General features: G+C 39.5%; 1 protein-coding gene across 6 annotated transcripts in view; it reads left to right on the top strand.

The window, feature by feature from the left end:
• ENOX2 (ecto-NOX disulfide-thiol exchanger 2) overlaps window positions 1–12,636 on the top strand; it is a 292,451-nt gene that overhangs the window by 111,473 nt on the left and 168,342 nt on the right. For 4 of the 6 annotated variants that reach the window (XM_061138044.1, XM_061138040.1, XM_061138043.1 and 1 more), the window contains exon 3: window positions 5,748–5,891. The exons of the other annotated variants lie outside the window; for them this stretch is intronic. The gene's annotated coding sequence lies outside the window, so the exon portion shown is untranslated. The remainder of the gene's footprint in view (window positions 1–5,747; window positions 5,892–12,636) is intronic. 6 annotated transcript variants of the gene reach the window in all.

Below are 12,636 nucleotides of genomic sequence, written 5' to 3'. Positions count from 1 at the left end.
CCCTCCCCACCCTTGCACAATATGCGTACTTTCTAAAGTGGCCTCATATGTGTTAGGAAGTCAGAGAATCTGTATTTTGACATGACATGAAGTAACAGCTGGTCAACTGTCTAAACCAGTCAACCTGGTTTTAGATGAGATTACATTACCACATGGACTTGTTTAATTGTGAACTTAAGATACAGAAATAGCAGAAATCTTTAACACTGGTGTTTATTATCTATTTTCCTTTATCAATCCATGCTTCCTTTTAGACAAACTGTGTATTTTGTAGAGTTAGGCGATGAGAAGACAAGATGGGAGGAGAAATGAAAGAGCAAGGATCAAAGTTTTATTAACTTTATCCTCAGGAATAAAAGGTCAAATACTATGAGAAATTTATAAGACTTTAGAACATTTTTTGTTCTGTTAATTGTTGGTGACTCCTTCATTTGTTTTTCTTTCAGTGATTATCAGTAGAGTCCATAAAAAGGTAGACATCTCATATGCCCATTTAGGGGCATTAAGCAAGTTAACAATTGAACAAAATATATCACTAGTGGTAAAGAACCTGCCTGCAATGCAGGAGACATAAGAGATGAGGGTTCGATTCCTGGGTCGGGAAGATCCCCTAGAGGAGGGCATGGCAACCCACTCCAGTATTCTTGCCTGGAGAATCCCATGGACAGAGGAGCCTGGCGGACTATGGTCCATAGGGTCGCAAAGAGTCGGACACAGCTGAAGTGACTCAGCACACACCAGCACACAGGCACACACGTATCCTACTTCACACACAGTTTGGGAGAGATGAAAAGAACCCTCCAAACAGAGTAAGTGATAGCTTTTAAAAAGGTAAGGAAAGCAAGCTGAACTCCTCAGAGCATAGCAAGGAATGGTCCCCAGGCTAAGAAGTACTCCCTGGATTTAGACCTGTCAGGATTTCTATAAATAAGATTCCTGCTTTGCATAGAAGAATGAACTAGATAACCCTAAAAGTTTCTTCCTAGGAAATCTGCTGGTTCAGTGGTTAGAACTCTGTGCTTTCACTGCTGTGGGCTGCATGGTGCAGAAAAAGAAAAATTCTTCCTAATCTAATATTTTTCTAATATCTTCCTTAAGATAAGGAAGATAGTTCCATCATGTCTAGTAGAAAAATGGTAGAAATAGCTTCCATAAGAGATTTAAAGATAAATTCTGTAGTTTGGGTGAGAATTAAAATAACATAATTGCTAATATTTTATGATGAAGCCATAACTGAAATTTCCACAATAAGAATTCTTGAAAATAAAGTGGTGGTGGTTTTCCTTCTAGAATTTAGATAGTTTTAATGGGGCTATTTTATTTAAAATAGCACTCTCAAAGTGGATCGGGCTTTCCTGGTGGCTCAGACGGTAAAGACTCCACCTGCAATGCAGGAGACCCTGGGTTGGAAAGATCCCCTGGAAAAGGGAATGGCTAGCTACCTGCTCCAGTATTCTTGCCTGGAGAATCCCATGGATGGAGGAGCCTGGCAGGCTATAGTCCTTGGGGTTGCAAAGGGTCAGACACAACTGAGTGACTAACACACACACTCAAAGTGGATCACATATACATGACACAGAAAAGATCCTATAAGTACCTATTGATTTACTGATTTATAGGTTGATTTAATGCCACTTAAAGGAGGAATGAAACAGTACAATAAAAGTAGCTAAGAAGCGCTAGTGTCATAGGAATTTGCTATGTCTATAGCTCTTGTTCTTGAACTACAAATCTTTGGAGACAGTATTGGATTTTGGATAATGTAAAATGTGGATTTGTATTCAATGGATGAGCCTTCTGGGTGGGATGTCTCTTCTTGATATGAGATCTTTTTCTATAAGTAACAAGGCTGAGATGGTGTGCTGAATTATCAGAATTTTCATATATTTGAATCATTTATGAGGTAGATACAAAGAAAGTACTAGAAATCTCAGTCTTATTCAGTGCCAAACAAAAATCTGTACATTAGTACAGGGAACAAAATTCTTAAGTCCCTAAAGTTATCATCTGGGAGTAAATAAAAGGGAAGAACAATTATAGTCAAATGTCTATGACTAAATACATTTAATTCATCAGATTTTGTTCTTGGACTCCTTCAGTTTTTAGAAAACAGTACAAACAGCAATAACAGGTTCAATGATGAAAGTAAGGTATATCCTTGGAGGGCAAATTCAGACCAATCTCCTCACATTCTACGTCAAAAATTCAAGACATTATAAATGGAAATTAGCAGTTAATATTTATGGAGCATCTGCTATATGCCAGATATGATGCAGAATGTTCTACATACATGATGTCACATAATCTTAATTTTAACAGTCCCATGAGTTAGTGTTACTAGCCTCCTTTTACAGCTTATATCTCTGAAGCTCTGTAAGATCCTCAGTCATCTGCTTAATAAGGCAGAAAAATGGACTAATATATTATTCTATGAAATTATCAAATGCAAAATAAAAAATTTTTCTGATTAACCATTATTAATGAGAACCTCCTAATCCCACTCATTCCTTTCAATCAAGATTTTACCATCCTGTAGTATAGTATTCAAATGATGGAGATGCATTTGAAATCTAATTATTTTAAGTAATATTGATATAATCAGCATCAGAACTTTTAAGCTGTGTCATTAATTCTTTATTCTAACTACATGAGTTCATAGAATGAGTCAGCTACCCCACCTTATTGAGAATTCATTCATTCAACACTCACTATGTGCCAGGCATGGTGCTAGGCACCCAGATGCTAGAGATACGGCTATAGGAGAGAAAGAGAGACAGATCCTCCTTAGAAAAGCTACTTACAAACTTCAAACTTGCCGGGGAAAAGTTTGTTTTAATTCACTTAGAATATATGTATATGTTTGCTTATCTTTGCAACAGCCCTGTGAAGTGTTATCATCCCCCTTTTACACATTATGAAGGTAAGACTAAGGGCAATCGCATGAATTGCCAGAAGCTACCCAGATAGGACTTCCCTCGTAATTCAGCTGGTAAAGAATCCGCCTGCAATGCAGGAGACCCCGGTTTGATTCCTGGGTCAGGAAGATCTCCTGGAGAAGGGATAGCCTACCCACTCCAGTATTTATGGGCTTCCTTGGAGGCTCAGATGGTAAAGAATCCGCCTACCGGGAGACCTGGGTTTGATCCCTGAATTGGGAAGATCCCCTGGAGGAGAGCATGGCAACCCAGTCCAGTATTCTGGAGAATCCCCATGGACAGAGGAGCCTGACGGGCTACAGTCCATGTGGTTGCTGAGAGTTGGACACGACTGAGCGACTAAGCACAGCACACCCAGATAGAAAATGATAGAGCCAGGATTCGAACCCCAATCTCTCAGGCTTCGAAGCATATATTGTTTCCACTATAATATTCTATCTTCCATGGAACTTGTTTTGATCAGCCTGATATCACAGAAAGAAATACCAAGAAAAGTCTTAGAATAGTACACTAATCGTATTGGACTCTGTGACTATTCAAGTGCAAGAAGTACATTCATTTGTAAATTATGTAAAAACTAATCTTCTTTGAAAATAGTCTTGGTCATGATCTGAAAGTTTTCTAGTGTTAGTGTTAGGTGCTCAGTTGTGTCTGACTCTTTGTAACGCCGTGGACTGTAGCCCATGGGGAGAAGCCAGGCTTCTCTGTCCATGGCATTCTCCAGGCAGCAATACTGGAGTGTGTTGTCACTTCCTTGTCCTGGTGATCTTCCCAACCCGGGAACTGAATCTGGATTTCCTGCATCGTAGCTGGATTCTTTACAGTCTGAGCCACATAGCAATTATTTGTTTCTTTAGTTCTGTTCATGGTAGCGATTTAATAGGACATGGACGGAACAGAATTTTGGACTCTGTGGGAGAAGGCGAGGGTGGGATGTTTTGAGAGAACAGCATCGAAGCATGTATATTATCTAGGGTGAAAAAGATCACCAGCCCAGGCTGGATGCATGAGACAAGTGCTCTGGCCTGGTGCACTGGGAAGACCCAGAGGGATGGGATGGGGAGGGAGGTGGGAGGGGGGATCGGGATGGGGAATACCTATAAATCCATGGCTGATTCATGTCAATGTATGACAAAAACCACTACGATATTGTAAAGTAATTAGCCTCCAACTAATAAAAATAAATGAAAAAATGAAAAAAAAAAGACTCTTACCAAATTAAAAAAAAATAGGACATGGATAGGATGCAGTGAATGGTTGAGTTAAGATACAGACACAAGTTTTCATTCTTTCACTTAGCTACTCAGATGATGTAAAGGAAAATGTTTGACAAGTCCCAGAAGACTTTTTAATGGAGGTGTTCCGAGTGGAATCTGATTGCAGAACAAATGGTATTTGTTCCATGGGCTGAAAACAGCATAGAGATACTTTTCATTAAAAACAAGAATGTAAAGCCATTTTGTTAGCACCTTAACATTCATTTTACTGAAATTTGGTTGACCTTTAGCTGACTGGATTTCAAATTTTCATTGACATTTTACAACATTTCTTTAAGAATTGTACAGCTGTGGGATATAGAAAATTTGAGAGTTAAAGAGTGAGCCATAGCAAGCCAACTTGATTCCTCTTTTGATAGGATTAGAGGACCAGTAGATAAAAGACTTAGGAGAGATCACCTAACTTTGGATTTTTAACAAAGCTCTTGATTCCACATTTCATGAAGCTTTAATTGAAACACTTGAAATTCTAGGTGCTGCTGCCAGAGGAGTAAGAAACTATCTCTGTTCACCCCTGACTGAAACATATAAGACTTGGGAATAAAAAATGACTTTTGCCATTTTATATTGTGCAGCAGCGACTAGTAAAGTGACCATGCTCTGAGATCATTTGAAGAGGATGGGATTAATACTACCCAAATCTGGGTTGTAATTTCCCATCATTCCAACTACTAAATAAGTCCCTTGTAAGTTTTATATCTTTGTTTCCTTTTCTAGTTTGCTTATGGTTTTCTTTTTTGGAAATCCTTATATTATTGTTGGCAGTGACTTTAACACCAGGATAGGTGGGCTACAATCCAGGGAGTCACAAAGAGTCAGACACAACTGAGTGACTAAGCACACACACACAGTCTAATGTTACATCTGCATCAATTCAACAATCCTTGCAATGAAAGAAAGGAAAAAAATGTCCAGAGATAATCTAAAAAATATGTGACCAAACTTTTCAAAGGAAGAGTAGGTCCCTCCATAGCCACATTTAAAGAGGGTCCTAGCTCTTTAGGCTTCCCAGGTGGTACTAGTGGTAAAGAACCCACCTTCCACTGCAGGAGATGTAAGAGACGTGGGTTCAATCTCTGGGTCAGGAAGATCCCCTGGAGAAGGAAATGGCAATCCACTCCAGTATTCTTGCCTGGAGAATCCCATGGATAGAGGAGCCTGGAGGGGCTACAGTCCATAGGGTCACAAAGAGTTGGACAGGACTGAAGCAACTTAGCATGAAGCACTATCTCTTTCAGGGAGGTGATAGCCATAATGTTAATTTATGGTCATAAATGTTAATTTCCAAGAAACAGGAGGGATCTTACAAATGACAGAGCTGCAGTCTTATAAAAGCCTATATTTTAATTCTGTACTTATCAACAAGATCTGTAAAAATGGCAGAGGGCAACTAATTGGCTTTTAAGGAATTCGCCTGTTACTGCCAAGCTTTTAAGATTTAGACAGTTTTCCTCTAGTGGGCTCATACAATAAAACCTAGAGACATCCCAGTCCTTAATGGAGTCTGGATTTTGGCTTTCTTTTTCTTCTTTAGGGTTGAACCAGCTGCCCTTTGACCCTGCCAACAACAACGAGCCCCTGCAGTTTGGTAGTGCCAGTGGCCCTCTGGTCACAGAAGGCCTCATTGAGAATGGAGGGGAGTCAAGCAAGAAAAGAAAGAGAACAAATGCTCCTTCAGGTAAGCTAGGCAATAATCCCTGCTCTTAGGCCAGTGCCACTGAGTCAACGCTGTCCCGGAGCCTGTTTGTGGTGGGCACTGGTCTAGGATTTGTAAGAGCTATAGAAATGAGAAAGAGGCCCCTGCCCTCAAGGAACTCATGGTGGAACAGAGGGAGGAAAAAGCACATACTTGAATAACTCTAATCATAAAGGAGAGTATTGTCAGTGCTGTGGTAAATGTGTAAAAGGGAAGAAAACCTATGGGAGCCAAACAGGGGATGAGTTTCAGTCAGCTTTGGGCATCATGGAACACTTCAAAGCAGACATGGCATCTGTAGCTGGCCCTTGAATGGATAGGCAAGAAGAGATGAATAAAAAACATTCGATTTATGCAGAAAGAATTACATGAGTGAGTGATGTCACTGTACATCTTCCTTTGTATGTACAAGTAGTAGGGACCATCACTTATACTCATGTGGATAACTGCCTATATTTGCATCTCCTCACCCCACCCCTATTTCCCCAAGTACACACCATGCCCGCATGTGTTCCATGCCCTCATAGCTCTCTGAGAACAGCTGATGAACAGATTGTTCTAAATCCTGTATAACAGCTAACTGAATTTTTAGCCTCCCCTGCAATTCCCCCATCGTTCATTCCCTGTTGACCTAGTCGCATGTTATATTTTTCCAAAACAAGTTGGGGGGGTGGTGGAAATGGGAGAACCAGATCTTCACTGATCACTTCAAATATTAAGTGATTAAATATTAAAATATTAATATAAATATTAAAGTAAGAGAAAATATTTTTTAAATTTCATCTCTTTGTTACTTGGCTATTTATTCATTTGAAAATAGTATCTGTAATCCATAGAGACTGATCTGAGATTTTAACATAGGCCTAATAGACATGTGCATAGGGTTTGGGGTTTTGTTTCATTCTGTTTTTTACTATTACTTTGACATTTGCCTTATAAAATGGAGCATGTTTACAAACATAAAATGTCATACCTGACTCTTAGATCATAGGTCTTTCTGCTTATAAATCAAGATATTTGTTCAATACAAGTTTGGAAAACAAAAATACAGTAAATCATTAGCTATCTAGACCCCTCAAGAAAAGTGTGATATTTTTGTTTGTTTTTTGTTTGGAAAGGCATAGTATACAGCTAAGGAAATGGCTTGAGTTGTAATCCTAGCTTGCTCTGTCTGTGCCTGCGGGTGGGTTTCTTAACCTCTCTGACTTTCACTTTCTTCAACTGTAATGTTAAAAATGGCACTAAAACCTCTTAAGATTATTAGTAGAGTTAAATGAAATTAGATAAATTGTTTAGCTTGATATCTGCACACAATTCCTCTCTTAATAAATCCCTTCATAAATGTTGCTATTTTGTTATTATATGATAATATTACAAACTTCATTGTTTTAAACATCAATGCATTTCACATTTTTAGGTTAAACATTGTGAATACAAATTGTGTATGTGTAACATCTGTCTTTTTAAGTCATATATCAACATAATCTAAACTTTGCTTGATCATTTAAATGCAAAATTCCAGTCATTAGTCATTGAACTGTGATAGAAATGAGTTTGAGTAAGCTCTGGGAGTTGGTGATGGACAGGGAAGCCTGGCGTGCTGCAGTCCATGGGGTTGCAAAGAGTCAGACACGACTGAGCGACTGAACTGAACTGAATTGTGCTGCAATACTCTATTATACTTTTCTGAGTTTACTAAGGAATATAGACCTTTTCACACATCAGCCCCATTTTATCCACATCCTGCCTCCTTTCTGCAGCCTGCACTCATCTCTAGTTTCTCTAACTGTCCCTTCTGTAACAACCCCTTTTCTCCTTCTAATCAGCTACAAACTTTAAAAAAAAAAAAGCAAGATCTCCAGGTTGGTGTGTTAAGTGAATATGTTAAGTAAGAGTTAAATCAGCTGTGAGAGAACCTGCTATGGAGAGAGATACAAGATTTAGGGCATCAACTTTAAAACATCTATTTTGGCTGCTCTGACGCCTTTTTTGATCACCTAGTTTTTCCACTGTGTTCATGGTGAGTGATGTGCTGGTTTAGAATAATACCTCCAGAACATTGGCTAGCTCATGAGGGTGGAGAAAAGGGGTATGTATTAATCTGAATTGTGAACCGACTTTTAAAGAATCGCAGTTTTATTCCTAATGAGCATACTCAGTGAGACCGAAGTAACTGTTGCAGATATAGGATTTTAGCAGTAGATTATGTTAATCTATAATTAGCAGAATCAATTTGCATTCAAATAATGAATATTCGTAAGCTCTTAAAAAACAGTATGTTCTTAAAAATAGGTGAACTAGGCCCCTGGCAGGCTAAATTATCTCCCTTGTAATCTTTTTCCCACTATTTCCTTAGTGAACCCTTTCTTTGTAAGTATAATAGTACAGTAGTAACTCCAGCCCGGGTTAAATTACCACCAATTCTAAATTAGTGCAGTCCAAATTAATGAGATTTTACTATACGAGGGGTCTCATAATTGTTCAGCTGGCAATCTTATGGTATTAGAAATGAGCAGATTGTTTTATAAGGGTATTTTCTTCCTATGCAGTTCTAGATAAAAGGAAGAGGGAATATATTTTGTGAATAGGAACTTCCTGCTTATTTTATCACCACTGCCTTCATCCTAGCAAGAAGGAAAGCCAGGGGCTACCAGCCATTTCAGTTCTAAGCTGAGATACTCATGCAGTCATTACATCGCTCAACCCTGTGACCTCTTTGAATCAAAACTCTCTCTCTCCCTCTCTGTCACTACACATGATGGAGAATTCCGTGCCTGCAGCTCTGGTTCCTCACCATACATTCTATTCTTCCTTCCCACCCCTCATACCTCACCCTTTTCTACAAACTGCCTCTCTCTTTTTATACTAGAATTGATCTCTTAAAGGTCGCCAGCAACCTCCGAATTGTCACAGTCAGTGGCCCTTTGGCAGGTCTCAGCTCCCTTGACCTGTTTGCTTCATTTCGTGCTGTTAACAAGCTCGCCTTGCTTGAATTCTTTCTACTTCTGCTTTCCTTGGCAATACACTTTGCAGATTCCTCTTCCTTTTCTGACTCTTTCAAGCATTCTTTCTCCTTTTCTTCCTGCCTCTGCTTTAAGTGAGTATACTATTATCCACGGGCTTCCCTCGTGGCTCAAATGGTAAAGAATCCGCCTGCAATGCAGGAGACCCAGGTTTGATCCCAGGGTGGAGAAGGTACCACTCCAGTATTCTTGCTTGGAGAATCCCATGAACAGAGGAGACTGGCAGGCTACAGTTCAAGGGATTGCAAAGAGTCGGACACGACTGTGCAACTAAGTATGCACGCACTATTATCCACATTTATAGGTAAAGAAATAAAGGATGAATAAACTTTCCTAAGAATGAGCATTTAGCAAGTGGTTTGACTAGACTTGCAAATCCAGAGCTTTTCTCTAACTACTTTCCCAGAAGTACTGTGTCTGTAGATATTAGAAGTCTGGGTCTGTTACTAAAATGCATAGTAAGCATTGGTGGCACACTAGGGAAAGCTGTGTTTGTTTGAGAGTAAGGTGAGCAGCACTTGGATTTGATCATCTCTAGGATCCCTTCACAGAGAAGGCAATGGCACCCCATTCCAGTACTCTTGCCTGGAAAATCCCTTGGACAGAGGAGCCTGGTAGGCAGCAGTCCATGGGGTCACGAAGAGTCGGACACGATTGAACGACTTCACTTTCACTTTTCACTTTCATGCATTGGAGAAGGAAATGGCAACCCACTCCACTGTTCTTGCCTGGAAAATCCCAGGGATGGAGGAGCCTGGTGGGCTCACAGAGTCGGACATGACTGAAGCGACTTAACAGCAGCAGCAGCAGCAGGATCCCTTCAAAGGCAGAGATCCCATTGTCCCTTCTTTTCAGGTACTCCCCCAACAAGTTTTCTATTTCCACCAAGGTTGTCTGCTACCTTTCTCCAAATAGGCAATGGGCCTGCCTACTTCGGGACCTTGCTCATGCCATTTACTTTGCCTGGCATGCTTGTCCTCTTCTTTCATATGTCAAAATCATGTCCAAGGGACAGCACCTATTACAAGTCATACCTTCTCCAGAAAGCCTTCTGGAGCATCCTAGTTAGAATTATTCACTCATACCTCTGAAACTCCTTGGTCATTATATTCATATGAATCACTTGCCACTGATTATAGACCACCTTGAACTATTGGCTATCTGTTCATACTAATGTATCTGAACTTTTCAACTCAGTCATCAGCCCATGATTGGAAGGGCCCCTGTGCCATATGCTTTTTGGCAAACATACAGTCTTGCATATAACAGATGTTAAAGAAATGTTTGTTGACTGATCACATATCTGGCAGAAGAATTACTTTCCCTTTGCCTTAATATCCTCTGTCATCCTCATGTCACTTGCAGGGTAGACCTGTGCACAAGCTAGGCACTCAGTAGCTAATGTTGATTAACTGACTGTCTCACTCGTCCCTAAAGGTCAGACTCGACATTCATGAGATTACATCCCTAGAGCAACCACACATTGAATCTGTGTGCTTGTGAAACAGATACCCAACCCTAATGGAATCTTTTCCTCTTAACTGGATGAAATTTCATGTGTGCCCAAGGGAAACTAACAGCTGGAATTGGGTGTCCTGTCCCAACCCCTCTGTGAAGTAGATCCATAACCTGAATTATATATTAGTGTGTATTTGGCCATAAACTCTTTCTATGTGGATCTGACTGCTTTGCACTCTTAAGGTGAGTTCAGAATTCCTCAGTGTGTTTGCTCTCAAATTTCACCTTTTCCCCATGGAAATGTTTCCTGGTGATGCTGCAGCTGCACAGATTTTCTAAGATTGTGGTGAGTCCACTTATTCACATGGTTCTCTATGGCTAAAGAGTTAGAAACATTTTAAACCCTTGTCAAATCATAGTGCCAAGTTCCTGTCCAGGAGATACCAGCTGTCTCCTGGTTTGAGATCCACCTGGATTTGTAGAAGCAGAGATACCAACCCTTTTCACAAATACTTCCACTGAAGTGGAAGAATCTATGAGTCTTGCAAGGCCAACCAGATGATAACTAAAATTAAATGCAGTGTTTTAAGCACCAACATCACAGTACACTGGCATTCTAATAAGATGCCAGCTCATTGAAAGAGTGGGCAACTAACTTGGGGATAATTATGATACCAGAATGATCATCCAGATGTGGACATAGTCCTGCCTCTGTTGCCTTCCCTCGTAATTCTGTGTTGAAAGATAGATTTGCGTTTAATTATGTGATGCCTAATACTGGCAAAAATAAGCAATTTTGCCAAAGTTCATGTGAATAATGAATAGCTCAGTGTGAAAACTGAGCTATTTTCCATTTGCAATAATGATTGAACCCTAAGAGTACAAGTTTTCCAGGAAGACCCTTCAGTTCAATGATAAGTTGCATTGATATTGTGATTCTTTCTCTTAATATATTTTCATATTCATTTCACTTTCCAGATGAGGTGCTAATAACCAGAGAGGAGAAATAACTTTGACTGAAATGGAGTAGCATCACCAGGAATGTTAGGATATTCTAAGGACCTCCAGACAGTTTCTAAACTTGATCATAGACTCCTAACTCAGTTCTCACAGTTTCCTTTAGAATTCCTAGAAGTCAGAATGAGACTTGACAATATAAAAGACAGTGAACAGTTCCAGCATTGCCAAGACTAAATTAACAAGGAGAAGAGGTTCAGTCAGACATAAAGAAGAACTATGTTGGAATGAGTTATCAGAGGAAGTTGTTTAAGCCTGCTTGGAAAAGAAATATAAAAATGGGATCAACACTCATCTGCCTGAGAGTACTTTTGTTCCTTTCTTACCTAGAAGAGGAGCAATGAACCAGGAAACTTTTTAATGACACTTTCAGCCCTTTGATTTACCTCAGCTTCACAAGGCTAAGACTTTTATTTCATATGTACTTGGAAGTCCACAAATGAAAGCATTGATTGTTTTTAAAGAAAGAAAATGCCACCATTTTATGTCTTGGTGTGTGGTATTTCTAGCATGTCAGCTGAATTATTATATTGCCAAAGGCAAGAAGAGCCTATTGTTCCTTGAGATGGAATTAAAATAAGAAAAAGAGTAGACTAATAGCCCTACTCAATTTCTTTAGTCCTTTGGATGTTTTTATCTGGTTACAGTTTCAAAAAATAAAGCCGTATCTTGATAACTAGAGGATCAAAAAAGTAAGCTGTCTTCTTTCTCAGTTCTGATAGAAACTCTGTGTGAAATTTTTCATCTTCAAGGACTGTCAGGAGGAGGGGAGATTGAGCTTGGCACAGAAGACGCAAGATAGAAGAATGCAAACACACCTCTCTTAACTTGCTCCAACCATCTGAATAGCTTTGGAATGATTTTGTGACTTCTTTGTACCTCATAAGTTCTCTCACAGACCTGAAGTATGAGTCAGCCTCATGTGTTGGTAATATAGACACTAATGATATAGGTGTTGAGTCATAGTATTTCAGAGTTGAAAGCAATCTTGTCTAACTCCATCATTTTCACAAATGAAGAAACTGAAAGCCAGAGAAGGGACTTTTCTAAAGTCATGTGATTAATTATGAGTAGTAGCAGAACCAGAACTGCTTATTACCAGACCTTTATAATCATTTCAAGTTGGCTAGGACTATGGCATGTGATTGATTCATTTGTATTGAAGCAAGTTTATCTGTGACCTAGAGAAGTTGCCTTCCTCCATGCTAGTATCAATATTGCATGATTTG

Source organism: Dama dama, chromosome X, assembly GCF_033118175.1.
Source record: "Dama dama isolate Ldn47 chromosome X, ASM3311817v1, whole genome shotgun sequence".
Classification (NCBI taxonomy): Eukaryota; Metazoa; Chordata; class Mammalia; order Artiodactyla; family Cervidae; genus Dama; species Dama dama.
This window is presented reverse-complemented; position numbering and strand designations above follow the sequence as displayed.